The 18,569-nt window shown below is 40.8% G+C and overlaps 1 protein-coding gene across 2 annotated transcripts in view; it reads right to left on the reverse strand.

Annotated features, from left to right (window-relative positions):
* SPOCK1 (SPARC (osteonectin), cwcv and kazal like domains proteoglycan 1) overlaps positions 1-18,569 on the reverse strand; it is a 412,787-nt gene that overhangs the window by 115,054 nt on the left and 279,164 nt on the right. The window lies entirely within an intron of this gene.

Here is an 18,569-nt window from a genome sequence, read left to right on the forward strand (position 1 = left end):
GACCTAGTTTAAAATGAAAAACATGGCAGTCATGGTGTCTAGCTTGTGGGGTGCCCACCTCAGTTCCATATTTTTTTTCCTGCATATATTTGCTATGATTGGCATGGGGGCACTTTGCCTGACAGTATTCTGTACCCAAATGAAGAATTGGCTACAATTCAATGCCACCTGGTACAAGATACTTCCACACAGGTGTGGCCCAAAGCTTAGTTTCTATTCTTTTCTGCATGATACACTGTCAGGGTAGAATGCAGTGTAGAGCTAAGGGATTTCTGCTTTCACAATGGAACAATTTCTTCTTCCTTTCCCCTATGTACTGTTCTCTCAACCCTCCAGAGTGGATTTGGGGGAGGCATAGGAGACATTCAGAGGGAGGAGGAGGGAAGCCCTGTTATGCTGCTAGGAGTCCTTGAACTGGCTTCCTGTAATGGAACTGAGGAGTTGAATCTAGCCCTCAATATTTATGGACTATTTTTTAAAAGAAATATTTTAGGCAGGGAATGAGATGATGCTAATTCTAACATCAATGCTTATTTCTTGCATTGGGGGCATGTATTGCATTACACATTTACTTTCTTTGCTGTATGTTGAAAATTCACCAAGTGAAAAACAGTCATTTCCATCGACACTGAAACCCACAGAGACCCTCTGGAGAACGATGCATAATGTATAGAAAAAATGAACACATATCAATCCTAGTATGGGCAAAGAGAAGTTTAGGCCAACTTCCTATACAGTTTCAGAATGAGGCCCAGCGTCTTAGTTTCCAGTAGCTCATGTATTTTTCATGGTCTAAACTGTCAGCTTAAAAGGCACTATTCCTTTATTTCTATTTTTTCAAGGGAATGAATGAGGGTTTGCAATTGAGCGCCTTATGGCTTACATTTTTAAAAAAGGAGCTTGCAATTTCTTTCTTTTTTGCATACTAAAAATGTAAAGAAGATCATATCACCCTAATAATCTCATTTTCCAATTCCTCTTTGTTAACACTGCTGGTTGGAGCCAATTACAAATGCCTTAAGGCTTTCCGGCTCATAATCATAACGTGACAGGTCAATTTTTTTTGTTTGCTCCATCCATCATTACTGACATGCTAATTCAAAGTAAGCATGGCATAGCCTATTCAATGCCTCTTCTCCCTGTGCAACTACTGTAATTTTAATGCAGAAGGTTATTATGAAGCACGTTGCCTGCTGTCATTCAGAGCACACCTCTTCCATGCCTTTCAAAACAAATCCTATAATTATGCTTTCTCTCCCACTAAATATCTAATATTTCTTACTGCCACTGGGCAAATAAACCCAAAGAGGCCATCATGAGTGAAGTTTATGGGAAACAGCCAGTAATACTGTTCAGTGTATAAATGAAGTGGATAAAACAACAACAACTGCTTGGGAAGATACTATGCAAGAAACTCCAGAACTGCTAACACTATTATTCCTGTTATCAATAACAGTATGCTGCTTATTTAGTGGTAATAAGTCAGGGTTTCATTGTGCAAAGCATGTGAGCATCAGAGATATTATCCTTCTCCCAAAAGAGTTTGCCATGATCTTCACTATCTTATATTTTACATATATTCCATCACAAAAGACTCATCAGCTTAGCAGATAAGAAGGCAGGTCTCTTATAGATTAGTAACTAGTTCAAGAACTGGAAGCAGGGGGCAGAATTCAACCACTGAGCCCTACTAGTGGAAGTCAGTGCAAGGACTCCCACTAATGGGGCTTTCACCCCTCCCCTCCCACACCCCACAATTATTTCTGGGGAGGTCAGGAAAACCTCCAAAAGAGGGGAGGAGAAGGAGGATGGTTCCATCCGACAAAGTGATGGATGACTGCTTATTCCTACTGTGCAGGAGCAATATGTCTCACAATGGAGGGAGGTAACAAGGAGCAGTATCAGGACCTGTGCTTTTTAACTTGTTCCTAAATAACCAGGTGTTACAAGTGAGCAGAAAGATGGCCACGTTTGCTGCTAACACCGCATTGTTCAGGGTGGGAAAAAACAAGCAAAAAGTGCACGTGAAGAGCTCCAAAAGGATCTTCCCAAACTGGGTGAATGGGCACTTAAAGGGCAAATGCAATTCAATGTAAGCATGCAAAGTGATGCACAAAGGCACCCAAAATTCCAAACTCCACATATATGCTAATGGGATCGAGGGAAGAGATCCTAACACTGTGATGGATAGCTAGGTGAAGATGTTGACCCAGTGTGCAACAGTTGTGGCAAATTCCATGTTAGGGATCATTAGGAACAGGACTGAAAACAAAACTGCCAGTATCATAATGCTGTTATGCAAATCCATAGTGAGACTAAATTTGGAATACTTTCAGAGGCGGATTGAGGGGAGCACGACCAGTTTTCGCCCACACTGGGCGCTGAGCTGAGATGGTGCTGCAGGGGATACTGAGACAATGATGAGCAATAGAAGGTGAGAGGTGGGGGTGGGGGTGGGGGTGTCACCACATTTTAGTGTTGCAGAGCACGCTGCTGAAATGTTAAGGCGCAAAGTCCACCACTGATACTGTGTGCTGTTTTGATTGTCTCCCCTCAAAAAGGATATTGTAGAAGTGGGAAATGTTAGTCATGTTTATAAATTTCAATGAGTCTTCTCTGAGTAGGACAGCATTCAATTCAACCCTGTGCCCTCAATTACAGCCATTTTTACTTAAGCATCGGGTGAGGATCAAGTTTGCTTCCATGCAAAGTCTCTTCCTAATGGCCATTTCTTTGCTACCAAGGGCTTTTTCCAGCAAGAGTTCACTGGAGCTCAGATCCAGCACCTCTCAGGTGGGCGCCATTGTCATTCTAAGAGAACAAGGGAGAAATTCATGGTGAGCTCTGGCACCTCTTTTTCTAGAAAAATAGCACTGCCCATGGATATGATGCTAACGAGACAGAACAGGCATATATTTAAGATGTCAGTAGGTATCCACAATGAACCAGCAGGGCTGCTAAGTATGGGAACAGAGTTCCCCTCCCAAGTGGCAAGGGGGGACTCAGGTGCATCAGAGTCCATTGCCCAATGAATCCATGGCATTGTCAGGTGAGAGAAAACCTGGGGGTGTCAAAAGTGTGCCCAAGTTTCATTTACTTCTATTCAGACATCCAAACTTCCAGCCCTCCCTGGTGAAGGGCTGTGCATATGAGCTGTTTTCTACTGCCAGCGATGTACAATCCTTGGCTACTGTTGGTAGAGATGGCAGAGATCCTCTCTAGCCCTGTGGAAGTCAATTCCACACCTGTGATGTCCAAATACTCTGATAGGCAGTTACAATACTAAAATACATGCACAGCAAGCAGAGCAATGGTTACTGCACATAAAATATAATGGGTATTCCTTTTGTATTACAGTCCTCTAATTCTTAATTCAATACAAAAAGATGATGGCTTGCAATTTACTAGAAAAACTGTCTTCAAAATCCTGTGGCTTCCTGATCACAATTAAAACCAGGCAACTGTGAAAAAGTACTTGCCTCTGAAAATAAAAGGTTTATGAATAAAAAGCAGGGATCAATAAACTGACAAAACATCATAACCACACAAGAAAAACTAACTGTAAGAAACCTATTCCTTAACACCCTAGGGGGAAAAAATCTATAAATTGCTTTGTGTATGCAACATTAATACCAAAAAACAAACAAACAAAAAACAAAGGGGGAAAAACATGAAAATAATGTGTTAGACAAGGTCAGGAAAAGGTTATGTACATTCCACTTTGCTGACAGACATGCTGTCATTAGAATTTAACCCATGTTGCTACATAAAGTTTGATGGTGGAACTCATGACAAATAATTAAAGGGAAACTGTCAGACAAGACCACAATTCCAATATAATGCTTTGCAGATATATTGGTCCATTAATCCAATGATGATGTCAATGCTGGGTGCATTTATGCATGCATGCATACCTTTGTCAACATATCTACTCATTCAGTGGTACAGTAGGAGCAGTGAAAACAGGCTATAGCATCAAAACAAAGTGGAGAAAACATAGGCTCACAGAGGGGATATGAATTTATTGCAATTTCAAACTTCCAGCAAGCAATTTCTATGAGGGGATCTCTTAGGTCTTACATCCTTCTTTCGGAAGTCCAAAATAAGCAGCTGGAAAATGTAACTTCAAACTGCAACCAAATCATGGAAAACCCATGACTTTTTTCCCTAGCCAGAACTAACTAGAATTTAATCAGTGACACTGATTAAATATTAGGGTGCAATTGGGTCGGTGTCTTATGACAGGCATAGGCAAACTCTGGCCCTCCAGATGTTTGGGCCTAAAATTCCCATCATCCCTAGCTAACAGGACTTGTGGTCAGGGATGATGGGAATTGTAGTCCCAAACATCTGGAGGCCCGGAGTTTGTCTATGCCTGTCTTATGATATACCTATTTGAGTAATGGCTGCCTCTGTGGATAATGCCATCCATGAAGCTCACTGGGCCAGTCATTCTCTCAGTCACCTAACCTACCCCACAGGGTTGTTGTGGGGATCAAATGAAGAGAACTATGGACTCAACTTTGAGCATCTTGTAGGAAAGGTGGGGGTATAGATACAGTAATGAATTAATGAATAATGCGTAAATACAATTTTTTATTTGTGATGTTAACAAGTCTGTTATGGTTCATATTTTGGTGATGTTAAGAGTGGAAGGGGATACTGGGGAGGAGAGAATGGAAAGAGATGGGGGATCAAGTAGCTGAGAGGTGAGACAGCACAAGAAGAGTTATGGAAGAATACTAGTCATGTGTACAGCAAGACACTGAAATGCTATCTGCTAAGCTCTAGAAACACTTCTTGTTTTATAAAGACTCACAAGACATTTTATTTACACCTCCAAGCATTTTTGCACAAACAAAAGGGCTTGAAAAGGAGTAAGAAAGGAATGATTAAAAGGTACCTAATTCCACCAAAATGCATATGCAAGGAGTATGCAGAGTCCTGGCAAATAAATGACAATAAGCATCTAACCAGTGAAAACAAGCTTTCCTCTAACACCAGGAATCAATGATCAGGTGGCTGCTTAGTTCGTATTATCACATACACCCACATTCAGAGTTGGACTTAAAGGCTAGCATTGGGGTGTTGTGAAGATGAGAGAGCTGAATGGTACCTGTCATCGCTGAGCAGTGTGTTACAGAAGGGATCCTTTTCCCTTCAGAGGAAAACTATTTCAACAGCCATACTCAAGGCATGAAATAATGATACATTAATAATATTGTCAATCCTTGCAGGATGCCATAGTAGGAAATGTGCAGAGGGAAGGCAAAGATCACAGCTCTCCTGCTTGATGATGGATTGGTCAAAACTCTCTACAAAATGGAGTAGCTGCTATAGCTCCAAAAACTTTGTTTTTCTTTAAATAGATTGCTCCAGTGTTTCAGATTTTTTATGAAGACACTGAGATGGCAGGCAAAACCAGACTTCTACACACATCATCTGGACAAGGGCTCTCTGGCAGCACTAAAATGAATGGCTCATCTAAGGACTGGCCGTAAGGCACCTTTTCCTCTTTAACTATCCTGTGACAAGTTACTGCCAGGGTTCAATATATGAACAGATAAAGGACATAGATTTAGGTTTAGAATCATCTCTAGACTCTGGCTTTGTTCCATTTTGCAATTAAAATACACAAAGTTCAAAATTTCCACCGTATCTCTTGTTTTTGTAGGTGTCTAGCTTTGCTCTCTACTAATCAATAGGAACTGTATTGGCTCTCTACTAATCAATTTCCTGTGTTGGCTAGTCCATCTTTCCTCCCACCATTTTCCTTCCTCCTTAGCCACATATTAACTCCTGAATTTATCAGCACCAGGTGCATATACAAAGGGGCTGGAGATGCTGAATTTAGATAGTTCCATACTTTTTATTTTTAATAAAAAGGTTGATCACCTGATCTGCTCTAGTCACTCTTTAGTATTGGTATTTTACACACAACTAGTTTTGCCATGATGGTGATAAGCATTGAACTGTGCACTCAAGTAAAAGCAGTGTAAATGTGAATAGATGGCATTCACACTTAGATGTGTATTCCAATAATTTGAATACGCATATTATTTATACCCATTCTGAGTTAGGAAGAGATGCATAAGAAGAAGCCTGCTTCTGTATGGCGAATTCTTTTTCTAGATCATGCTAAATGTCTGGGAAAGTCTGCCCTCAGTCAGTTTTTACTATTTGGATCATAAGTCACAACAGAGAACAGAAATTCCATTGCCAAAGACTGCGTGTTGAGTGTGAGGGTAGTGAGACCCTCTTCAGCATATAAAATGAAACACTTATTAAATGCCAAACAAAGCACAGGCATCTCTAGCAATGTTTCTGCTTTTCAAAAATATCAGTTTTTGTTTAAAATATATATCTGGAAATAGGGAAGAGTTCCATTATTGTAATTGGCTGCGGGATTTGCCAAATTTTTCACATCTAAGCTGAGTATCTGAGGGAGAAAGTGAGCTACTTCTTTAAATTTCTGGAAACACATTGGAAGAATGTCACTGAATCTTACTGGTTCCTTGGGTGAAAATCCTTCCAATTTAGCAATTTAGCAGGTGAAAAGGAAGTGGAAAGGAAACAATATAAACTATGCAATGACGAGAATTCACATAATAGCCCCCTAATATAACCAGATGCATACGTCTGAGGCACTTTCGAACATGAAAGTAAAATATTTCTAAAAATCACAACTACAGATCTTCTCACAGCTACAAAGCATTTTAGCCCAGTTTTGGAAACTAATAATGCTGGGCTACCCCATCCTCTCCATTTAACTATCACATTAGGATTTAGAAACTTATAGTTTGCTTCATTCACCAGTACGGTAATATTTTTCTTCTTCCAACGTATCCCATCCTCAAGTAACCCTTTGTTTTATTGGATATTACTGCTTATTACTTCAGTAGATCTATTTATTATCTATCTATCTATCATCTATCTATCATCTATCTATCTATCTATCTATCTATCTATCTATCTATCAATCTATCATCTATCTATCTTCTATCGATTGATTGCTCGATCAATAGATAGATATAGAGATATAGATATGGTGAAACGATTTTCAATAATGCTGTAGAACCTTTCAAATTGAATGGATGGACCTGCACTTCCTGTTGTTAGTCCTTGCATCCCAGCTGGACCTCATTTGGGTCACTGTTAGCTGCCTCTTATTGGGTCTCAGTTTGGTAGCCATGGGGGAGGCTGGCACTTCTCTCCAGCATGACTTGAAAAAGAACTTGCCTTCTCCATGCTTCTGGTATAAACTGGTGAGATGCTAAAGGGGTGATGGAGCTGCTCCAGTTACAACAAAAGCAATAATTTGGTCCAATTCAAATGAGAATTTGGGTTACTGAGTGCCATTACACTCATCATGCTACATAAGCACGATAATCCAGATGTGAAAAACAGCCTGAAGGAATGCTGCAAGATTTATTTGGAAGCTATAGCAGCTACACTGATGATGGTGATGTTTGTTTACAGTGTCAAACGTTGCAATGCATAGTTTATTATTGCCTGTGTCAGCACTTCCTCAACCATCTTTCAATGGATTAATAGTGTGCTCTGTCTTTGATCTTTGTGAGTTAGCCGCCCAGGAAAGCTGAAGAGAAGGGGGATGACATGTGAAGCATACACTAGATTATTACATTAAGACAAGGAGCAACTAGAGTTGACAGAAGGAAGCCTAGCATGACTTAATCATCCCAGTGAGATTCCTCTTTAGTTTCAGCTACCTTGATCAAGCTTGATCTCAAATATTGGGCAATTTCAACCTTAACGCCAATCTTAACAACAACAAAATCAGAAAGACATTTGGGACCTCAGAAAAGGGCAATTGAAATCTTTATTACATACTAAAGCAAACAAATACTAAGCATGCAAAGAGGAAATAAAGCAGGTTTGATACAAACAATAAACATTTGAACTGGCAAATGGTCTTATATTTGGGATATTTTAAGATAATGAAGTTCCGCTTACTTTCATGGACTCTTAGATCTAATAGATCCACCTTAAACCCACTGTGGAGATCCATCAGGAATAGACATTAAACTGGAAATTTTATTCCCTATGCCTAGTGAGGTGGAATGCTGTCATTTTGAGCAGAAAAGTCAATGTTACAATATTATGATATAAAAACTGGTTAGCATATAAGTCACCTCAATAAAGGAGATATGTTGTACAGGGGTTCTTCATTGCCAGTTTGGCAAGAAACAGCTAGGCTGATACAATTACTAAAGAGGAGGCTGAATCTTTTCAGATTTTCCATTAGAACAGTTGTGGAACCCAATTTTGATAAGAGGTCAGTAGAAACCAAAAAGGGCCATCATTCAGTGGCCATTCCATTTAAACTTATTGGTCTTTAGTTATAGGCCCATGAGATATCGGAATTCCGAGAACATTGTGATTGGATAGGGGGTTCTGAGTGGAGAGAATAAAAAGGCAGGCACATCATGTTTAGGGAAAAAGCTTGGTGTCATTAAGGGACTTAAGAAGACTCAGGGCCTTTCTGTACATCTTCTATAGTGGTACAGTTGCTCTTTGATGTTTTTAATCTGAAACTGACTGACTGCACCTTTGGTCACATGTCACTGTTATTAGGGAGTGAGAGTGGTTTTTCCCATCCACACTGGTGATGGGTTGCAACTAACTTGAGAAAAGTTCTGTGGATATAGTCACACCCCTTACGTACCGTTGTGTTCCTCCAGCCAGTAAAGGTTGAAGTTTATGAGCATGTGTACATCTTTGCAATCCTGATATTCCCACAAGGTGAGTGAGCACTCACCATTAAAAGCTTGGCAGATGGAGTGTGGAAACTTGTCAGGATATTTTTGTCATTTTTTCCCAGTTCAGAACTTCTTGCCCTGCTCCTGAGCTCCTAAACCATGATTCCTGAGCAATGTGTCTGTTGCTAAGCTGCACTGTTACCTGCCTGAGTAGATATTCCTTCCTTCCTTATAAGAAAGAGCTTCTGCTTGTGTGTTTTAGAGCCAGAGCAGGACACCTACCAGATTTCCACAGAACCTCACCTGCCCATGCTTTCTGAATTTGCCTAATCAGGTTGAAGATCTTCTGTTATAATTAATAAATACAGTGGTACCTCAGGTTACAAATGCTTTGGGTTACAAACACTTCAGGTTACAAACTCTGCTAACCCGGAAGTAGTACCTTGGGTTGAGAACTTTGACCCAGGATGAGAATAGAAATCGTGCGGCGGTGGCAGCAGGAGGCCCCATTAGCGAAAGCGTGCCTCAGGTTAAGAATGATTTCGGGTTAAGAACAGACCTCCGGAACGAATTAAGTTCATAACCTGAGGTACCACTGTATGAGCATTCTACCAGTTCATTGCTTCCCAGGTCTGCTTTATGGGTGTGTTTTTTGTAAACTGGGTGATACAGTACAGTCTAGGAACAGAAGCAGCTTTACTTGGCTGTTGTGACTTTGGCAGAAAGAGATACAAATAGTTGTCTAATACTAAACTCCTACAGGTACTAAATGCATCTGACATGCTGGGTAAGCAGTGGCGCACTCCCCCCATCCTTGTGCTGCCTTCCCAAAGGCAGGAAAACACTAACTTGGCTTTTGGAAGGAGGGGGAGGACTCTAGGACCTTGTGAGAGCCTCAAGCCTCCTTCTCAAAGCCCAGTGAGTCACTTATCTGGCTTTGAGACTGCGCCCAGTGCATGTGCACTGTTCATACAGCCCTAAATCCACCCCTGGGGCGAGCAAAGTTGCAACTACTGGAATTCTCCTCTTCTACACGCCATTAAAAATACAGGAGCACAATCTTCCTTTGATTCTGGCCATTAATGCCTATCATGGACTAAGCAGGTTCTCCATTGTTAGTGAGTCACATATGCAGACGCATAGCTTGTCCTGATAACCTGTTTAGTGAACATTCCACCTGATCTGTTTGCTTGGAGGTTATGTGACTTCTCATCCATCAATAGTTATTCCATACTTTTTAGTTCATTTCCTGTCGCTTTCTTTACCACAAGTTTTTTTTTAAAGTGGATTTGTTGTGCTAGAACACCAGAAACATTCTAAGCCACTTAACTGTGAAAACCTAAATGTCTGGTATGTGACTAAATCCCTCTCATAAAATAGTGACAGTGTAGAGGTGACCATTGGTGAATACAATAAAGCAAAGAGAAATTCAAATTCACTGGTTCACTAAGGCATCAACTACTGCATCGTCTCCCCTCCCAAATTTCTGGAAACACTGCTTGCCTCCAATTTTCTTGCCGAATTAGTGAGTGCTATGACAACAGTAGGCATTTTTTTGTTCCTATTTTCAAACAAGAGGCTTGATAATTGGATTAATTTGTTTACAATCATTTAATTAAATTTGCCAAACAACAATGTACATACTTGGAGGCACAATAATTATACCTATGTGTACCTTCCAATCACTGAAAGGGCTGTTAGTCACTGAGGAAGTATTTGGTAATTTAAGATTACCCTTATTTTCATTTTCTGATTAGTGAAGAACAGTCATCGTCATGTTCAGGTAATTGCTTTATTAACTAGCTTAATTACACATCCTGTAAAAGTGGCAGCTACGCAGTTATTCTGCTTAATGTGTTGCTCAGGAAAAAGTGCTAACTAATTGCTTACATATTCCTTTTAGACGCCTGGAATATTTGCTGGCATAATTCATTTGTGAATACTATGGTGGAAATGCTATGAATTGGTACTTGGTGTGATGCCAGAGAACAAGATAAAGTTCTACCTGAACATCAGTTGTATGGTTTATGATTCTTTCAACAAGCAGGGAAAGGTTTTGAACCTAAATCCAATTCCTTAAAACAAGCTCCATTGAAGCATCAGCCCTGGGCAGGTGACAGGATACAACTTGTGTATTCGGTCCATAAAGAAGATCCACACCATGAGATTAGGAGAAGGGCCAGAAGGCACAGCCCCGGTCTCACACTCCATATGTTCACCATCACTAGTTTTAATGTCATTTGCCCAGGTCTTCGTTTCCACATAAAATGTGTTCAAGGTCAAGCTGAGAAGTAATAAGCCGCCCAGCCTTTCCCCAGTGTCTAATTAATTTAATTACGATTTTGGTGTACTAAGAACTTGACAATTCAAAGATGTATAGGAATATGATCCTGGGTATCTTCAAATTGACAATTAGTGCACTGTCTGTTTAGAAGTACAAGAATATGAATTTTGAATGCGATATCAGATATAGGTGGGTAGGTTCCACTGGATGGAATAGAACTGCTGCCGACAGATGTTTATGGGTTTTTTTTGTTTTGTTTTTGAGGAAAGGGGAATGTGTCCTTTAAAGAATAGCCATAAGTTTGTAAGGGTACCGGAGAAGTTGTAGCTTGGAAAGAGCTACGAACTACAAACTGCATTGTGTTGCATTTTTTATCTTTTAGATTACTTTCTTTAAAGTGAACTCTACAACCACAATGTGTCATTTAACTATAAAAACGTCTTGAAATTAATTTAGTAAAGAGGCTATACCCAAGATGTACACCCAATATTGTCACAAACAAAGTCCAGGAAATGGAGATAATCCAGGAATACTTTGCAGTTCTTAATTTCCTCCTCTTCTAGAATTTAGAACCCTGCCAGCTCGTGCATCATGGGATGTGATTTGAGAATCATATAATACACAGCAGGAATGTATGCTAAATTCTCTTTCCCTGGATCTCCTGCTGTTCCAGGCAAATGCTATATTGAGTTGGCAATTCCATTTTACTGCCATTATCATTAATAGACATTGTTTCCATTCAGTGCAGAGTCTCACTGCCTTATTATCCAAATGAACTGGAAATCCACACTGTGGTACAATATTGAGAATGGTGGCAGTGGCGTAGCGTGGGGGGTGCCAGGGGTGCCAGCCGCACCGGGTGCAACACCTGGGGGGGGCGCGAGTCCAGAGGGAAGGGACAAGCAATCGAGGCTTGGTTGGGGTGGGGGGTTGTCGTCTCCGCCACTGCTTCTGTTTTCCGCTGCGCTGAGGCGAGCTGGGCGCGGCCAGGCATGCAAGCGCAGCGCCTGGCCAAGCGCTGCAGCTTGGGGAGCCGGCGCCTTAGCGCCTCGCCGTCGGCCGCGCAGCCGTTGCCCAAGCTCGACAACTCGTGGAGGGCGCCTCTCTCTCTCTCTGCCTGGAGGGGAGGGGCTTTCCCTGCTCTTTGTTCCGTTTGAGCAAACACAGCAACGAAACAGAGCAGGGTGGGCAGTAAGACCCTGAGGCAGAATGCAGGAAAGCAGCCACTTCCTCTTTTCAGGTTTCCCTTCTCCGGTACCTACCCACCCACGTTTATTGCGAGGGAAATCTAGCTGACTGCAGGGAAGGGGTTGGGTGCATGTAATGTGTGACAAAGGCATCAGGTGTAAGTCTTGGGTGGAAAGGGTATAAGGGTGGGGAGGTAGAGTGCATTTAAAAAAACCAAAACATTGTGGATTTAAAGAAGGAAAATGTAGCATAATCTACTGTTTGTAAGGGCCCTTTGGGATTGGTTTTACCCATCTCAGACAGTTAGCTCATAGTGTAAATAAAGATGGCTGTTGTTTACATTTTTTTAATAAAAGCATCAACAACGATCCTTTTGCACGGTCTGTTGTGCTGTGTTGCAGAACTTTTTGCAGTTGCAGGATTAGGGATGGTGTTCTGTGCTACAGTGGCGTAGCGTGGGGGGTGCAGGCTGGGCCGGCCACACCGGGCGCAACATCTGGGGGGCCGCGCTCCACGGGTTAGGGGGCGCAAATTACTTGCCTTGCCCCGGGTGCTGACAACCCACGCTACGCCACTGAATGGTGGCACCAGAAAGGGTGTGTGTGTGAAAAGGTAACTGAATGGAACAAACTTTGCCCCAATGTGAAATATGCCTTGTTTACTTAGGTGGATTTAGCATGCTTAGAATGGCAGCCTTATTTTTAATTTTAAGTTTATGATCCAGTTACAATTTGTATGTGAAATTTGAGTGTTCTTCAAATAACCACAGGGAGCAGCCATCATTTCCGCCCCCTCTGGTGCCACCAATGGTTTGGAGGACTTGCTACTGTTATTGTGAGTAGCATATCAAAGTCCAGATTTTGGTTCGTTATATGAGACTGTAATTAACACTTGTGCCAGACTTTCAATGCGGAGAATTCTATAAAATTATCATAAATGTTCCGAAATAATAATTATTGTACAAAATAAAGTCAGTCTCTGGCATCAGAATTTTGTTTTGTTTAGCTATTATGTACTCAACCCGTGTGCTCTACAGCTTCATGACAGAAAGCATCCAAAATCCAATTTTCAGATACAAAAGCTGGATTGCCAGTGAGTGAACCGCAAGCCAAAATGTTATTACTGGTGTTAATCTGCAACAACCAACAGCAACAAAATATGGTACAAACATCGCCATCCATCATTACCAGAGAATGACGAATGGGAATGTGCTGGGATGCAGCCGTCATTATTGACAATTGGGTTACATGCAGCTGCCCAGGTACTGTGTGTTTGAACAAGGACAAACACAGTAATTCACAAATATCATTGTCCCCTCTGGCCAACAACTTTCAACAGAACTGCAGCTGGTGAGATTCAACCTTTGCTGAAACTGGAAAGAGTCTCTGTGGTGGCTTGTTGTGTGATTGCAGTCTGTGCAATAATTTTGACAGCACAGTAGGAGCCACGGGAGCGCTTGAAAACAGAAACACTGTGGCCATTTATTATAAAAGGTTGCCCTGCTGTAGACAGCCAAAGCAACCGAAGAGCTGATATTCATCTGACAGTGGCTTTGGTTATCATAAACCCACTCCGTCATGTAATGTACTGGCATTCCAGTTTAAAAGGACCACACAGTTTTATTGTCCTTCGAAGAATAAGTAGTGCTTAGATTTAAAACTGAGACTGATTTCACAAAAAATGATGTTTTGGGTATACTGGATTTTATAGCACCTTTATGGGAAATAACTGACTAGTTCAGATAGATGCAATAAATGTAATGCTGAAACCGTACCCTTGAGATGCATGATGTCCCATGGTGTCTTCCTTCTGATTTTTGTTTGTGTTAACTTTGTTTTGGATAAATCCTTTATATTTGTGGATATTCATGCATTCTGACATTATATTCCTGGGGTGTGGGGACTAACAAATAGACAACAAAGGGGATCCTGCAAATCATGTTCCAAGATAGGGACACCAATTCTTAGCTCTTCTGATAAGTTTGGCCTCTGGAGGACAACTAATTTTCTCCACTCTAGATACACATGGAAGCTATATGATACGACAGTGTTATCTCTATTATGTCAGATGCATTGTGTCTTCTGTGTTACATTTCAAAACAATGATAATCCACAAATGCCACTTTTGCTGTTCTGAATTTTGTAAAGCTCATTAAGGCATTTGCTTGCTGAAGCCTAGAACATTCCCTGAAATTTTGGGCAGGCATTAGAATTTCCTGATAATTACTTACAATCATCAACATTTTATTTGCTAGGACATTAAATCTTGACCTTTAGTTTCACAGCAGTTGCTTGAAACAATTTAGGCTGCCTGGGAAATGAAACCTTGTGTGAAGTCAAACAGCTGAAATAAATGCCAAGCCCATAAAAGCTGGCACTGCTGAGAACCATGTGGGTAACATTAGAGTGGGGGGGGGGAATCCTGCATTACACTTGTCAGTTTTACATTTCTCCTTAGAGAATGGCCCTGCTAAACCATTTACTCATTGCAAACACAGAAATTTTCAAACAGCAAAGGGTAGAAGTTGGCTTCTATGGCGTACTAAGGTTTCCATATAACTAAAATTATGCGCCCAGAAAATGGAAAATCTGTGCAATGACCAAAATGTACGTACAGAGATCATTGGTTGCTAATCAAATGTTGTAGTTGCAATAACCCTGGTCTGCCCTATGGGGTAGGATCATGGGACAGGTCTCTGAAATTCAGTATGAAGTCCGGGACAATTCATCACCCTCTGCTGCCGCTCTGTGTCTGGGAAGAGAGCTGGAGTTTGTCTGTTGCACAGAATCTCAGACACATGAGCACACTTCAGACATCCTTTGAATGAGTTCAGTAAACACTATAGGAACATGCTCTACCTCTCTGTCACTCCTCAGATCACTCTCCATGAGTTGGAGGGTCATTTTCTGATGCGGAGAGACTGCTGTGCATATGGAGGCTCCACACACATTTAAAACACTGGAAAACTGGGTTTTAAATTGTGATGGAATCCTCTATGAGTGTAAGCAGGCATTCTACTTCAAAAGATTTCCCTCCTACTTGAGATGGTGGTAGATATAACATTCTCATCCCCATATATCTGCATATTTACAAAATTTATAAGTTGTACCATAGAAATGCAGTGGAATATGAGAAGAATTAGGGATCAAGACAGGCTGCAACATGTGGATGTAGGTATTATGCAAAGCCCAAGTGAGACATCAATGATTTGAGGCACTTCAGGTTGCCTAGGGGCAATTGTGAGTTATGGATCAGATAGACTCTTGACACCGGGGTGCCAGTGAATAGTCTTGCCCTACTATTCCTTACTTGGTTCAGCTTGCCTGAACATAAACTTTTGCCTTATACTGCTGAGCTGTCACTTGGAATGGAACAATGGTTTTTATGTAGTATCATGTTTTAAACAACGCGGCTGAAACATTGCTTTATTCAGATGGTTTTATATCATATATTTTTGTGGCAGAATGTTGTACAGTGCCTTGTGAGGGTCACGCACCCTCAGAGGTGGTTTAGAAATCTCCGAACAAGCAAACTGCGAAGTCTTTTGTATGCATTATTATTTCTTATAAATTTTCTTATTCTGTTCTGACTTTTAGCTCATTTTTTTGGGAGAATCTAAGACTTTGTTATGATTTACTAATAAACATGTGAAAGAACTGGTTTCAAGAGAAGTACTGCACAAAAATACTACTTATTTTGGGTGAGTGATGAAAAGTTTATATTGAAAGAAACAACAAACTGGAGTCAGAGATTTTTAATGTTACCCAAGTCAAGCTGTGAAACCTGATACACGTTTGTTTTGCATCATTTGCAACAAAGTACTATTACAAGAAAGCACTCTGACAATGGACCACTTCCTTGTAGTATAAAGGTCAAAAGAATCCTGTGTTTGGTAGCTGTGATTGACATATCCTTTGAGAAATTGCTATTCATTATAACTGTCACCTGCAGAAACTTCAATCCAAATTTTCAAGCAAACCTGCTAGAAACATGCAACAGAAGGAGGAAAAAAATAGCAATAGCAGAAGAATTCTGGACTTGATTAAAATGAAAGCCAATGAAACTATAATTGCCCAGCATATGGGAAGGCGTCTAGTACACTACTGGGGGAAAATAAACAAAGTCATCCATGCCGCATTTTCCAGAAACTGGTGTCAAAATAAGTTTCCTTACAATCCTTGTGGGGACCACAAACCACTGAAATGGGCATTATAGGACATTATTCTTTAAGCACATTATTAAAAGACTTAAGTCCTGTACAGATAAAAACACAGTAGAATGAATATGTGGGGAGTTGGGAGATAGCTGGGGCAACCTAATCAGATGGGTGTGGTGGTATTACTAATCACCAATCACCAAACACTAATTAATTATTAATTATTTCTTCTTGACCCCATCTTCCACATGTTTCTTCAAATAGAGCATATGTGCATGCAAGGTGCATGGAAAATCTATACCCTGTGAAATCTCTACCTTGCAAGCATGCTGGGTATAATTGCACATGTACCTTGTTAAGTCTACACACCTAATATAGGAGGTAAGGAGGAAATGATGCCAATGGGTGAGATGCTGGCCTCCCATCAACACACTGATTTTACCTAGATCTCTTTCAAAGTGGAATGAGGGGTGGAAGAGCCTGCCTTTCCCAGACAGCTATAGGCAACAGCAGGAGGCATTAGACGTCTTCATTATAACTAGCAGAATCAAAACTGAGCCAGAGAAGGCTAGTGAACTAACAATATCAATGGCTCTGGATCAAAAAAGTATTTGGATGTAGTGATAAATAATCAAAGGGGCTTCTGAAAGATCTGGGGCTCAGCCTAAATCATGCAGTAAAGGCACGATAAGCCAGTGGAACAGATTGACTGAATATACAATAAAAGGCATTTACCATGGATTTATCAAGTCAATCCCATTTTGTTTTATCTGAGCATATTCTAAGTGGCTAAGAAGAGCATGGAAGAGCAAGATAATCACAAGAGAATGGAAATGTATTTTTGAAAGAAGACTTAAAGGAATCAGTAACAGAGAATCTAGTTGGTGCATACATAAGTGCCATATGAAAGCAAAGTGCTGGTTCATATGGAGCTGTCTTACTCACACCAATGGTCCATTGAGCTCAGTACAGCCTCCCCAGACAGACAGAAACTCTCATGGTTTGCTGGAAAAGACATTTTCCAGTCCTGGTACTGGACATACTTTTGGCTGGGGATATTCATTGCCAGATTACCAAATAGGTAGAGTAGGCACTGGCCTATGGGCCTATTAGGGGCTCTGCAACAATGGATCAAAATAATATTTATTTGCTCTTGAAATAAAATTACAAAAAGTATTCAGATATAATTTGCAAGCCCCCCCCTCGAGATTTCAACTGCCCAGGGGCCTTCACAGGGTTTAATCCGGCACTGAGGATAATAGGAACTGAACCTATAAAAAGAGTGTGCTATATCACCAAGCTATGACTGCTCCCTTAAATGTACAACACATATTCAAGTGCAATAATTCATTGTTACTATGGGATAATCTCGTTATATGTGATTAAATATTCTCTAATATTTTGGAAACATTCACACACGTGCACACAGCTCACAGATGTTATTTTGCCATCTAACATAGATGGACAGGCAAGTGCTAGCTCAGCCAATGAAACTTCCCAATATACACCTTGCCCTCTGGTGCTTGATTGAGCATATCTTGGCAAAATTAGTCTGTCTTATCACTATGGATAACTCAACTTCTCCACAATTGTCGCACTGCCTCTTTGTCATGTTCCACAAGTTGGCATGTTCCGCATTTAATTCAAAAACGAAGGTTTTTTCCCCTAGCTCTGGCCCTGATCCAAATTCAGAATATTCAGAAGCAAATGCATTCATATTGCCCCCCATACATAGAATTGTGTATGTGTTGTTTGTGTGTACAGTTCCCATATGAGGATCTCAACATGCATGACTGAATTGGCATCAGATTTCTTTTTTCATGGCCCTTTATAACTTCATGCTCCTTCCTTTCTTCACCCACTCATCTGGTTTATCTCCATACCTTCTAACTTGTTGTTTCCTGTGCCTGGAACAATCCTCCTCCTGCAATTTGTCTTCCTTTCTCTATGCCACCACTCAGGATCACTATATATTCCTTCTAACCCACATTTCTTCTCACACCCTCACCTACTGCGTCCGCTTGATTCTGTTACAGCATCTCCTTTACACAATCGAAGCCAAACTTCTCTATCTTGATATAGATGATAAATCCTTGGTGCATGGATCATGCAATTTTTATCACCTGGGTACTTGCTAATACAATGTAGGAGCTAAATATACATTAAAGTGAGTTAGGTCATCACAGTTACAGCCCTTTGGGGCACTTTTTATATGGTATAT

The sequence above is a fragment of the Podarcis bocagei genome, assembly GCF_964188305.1.
Source record: "Podarcis bocagei genome assembly, chromosome: 2".
NCBI classification, from domain to species: Eukaryota; Metazoa; Chordata; class Lepidosauria; order Squamata; family Lacertidae; genus Podarcis; species Podarcis bocagei.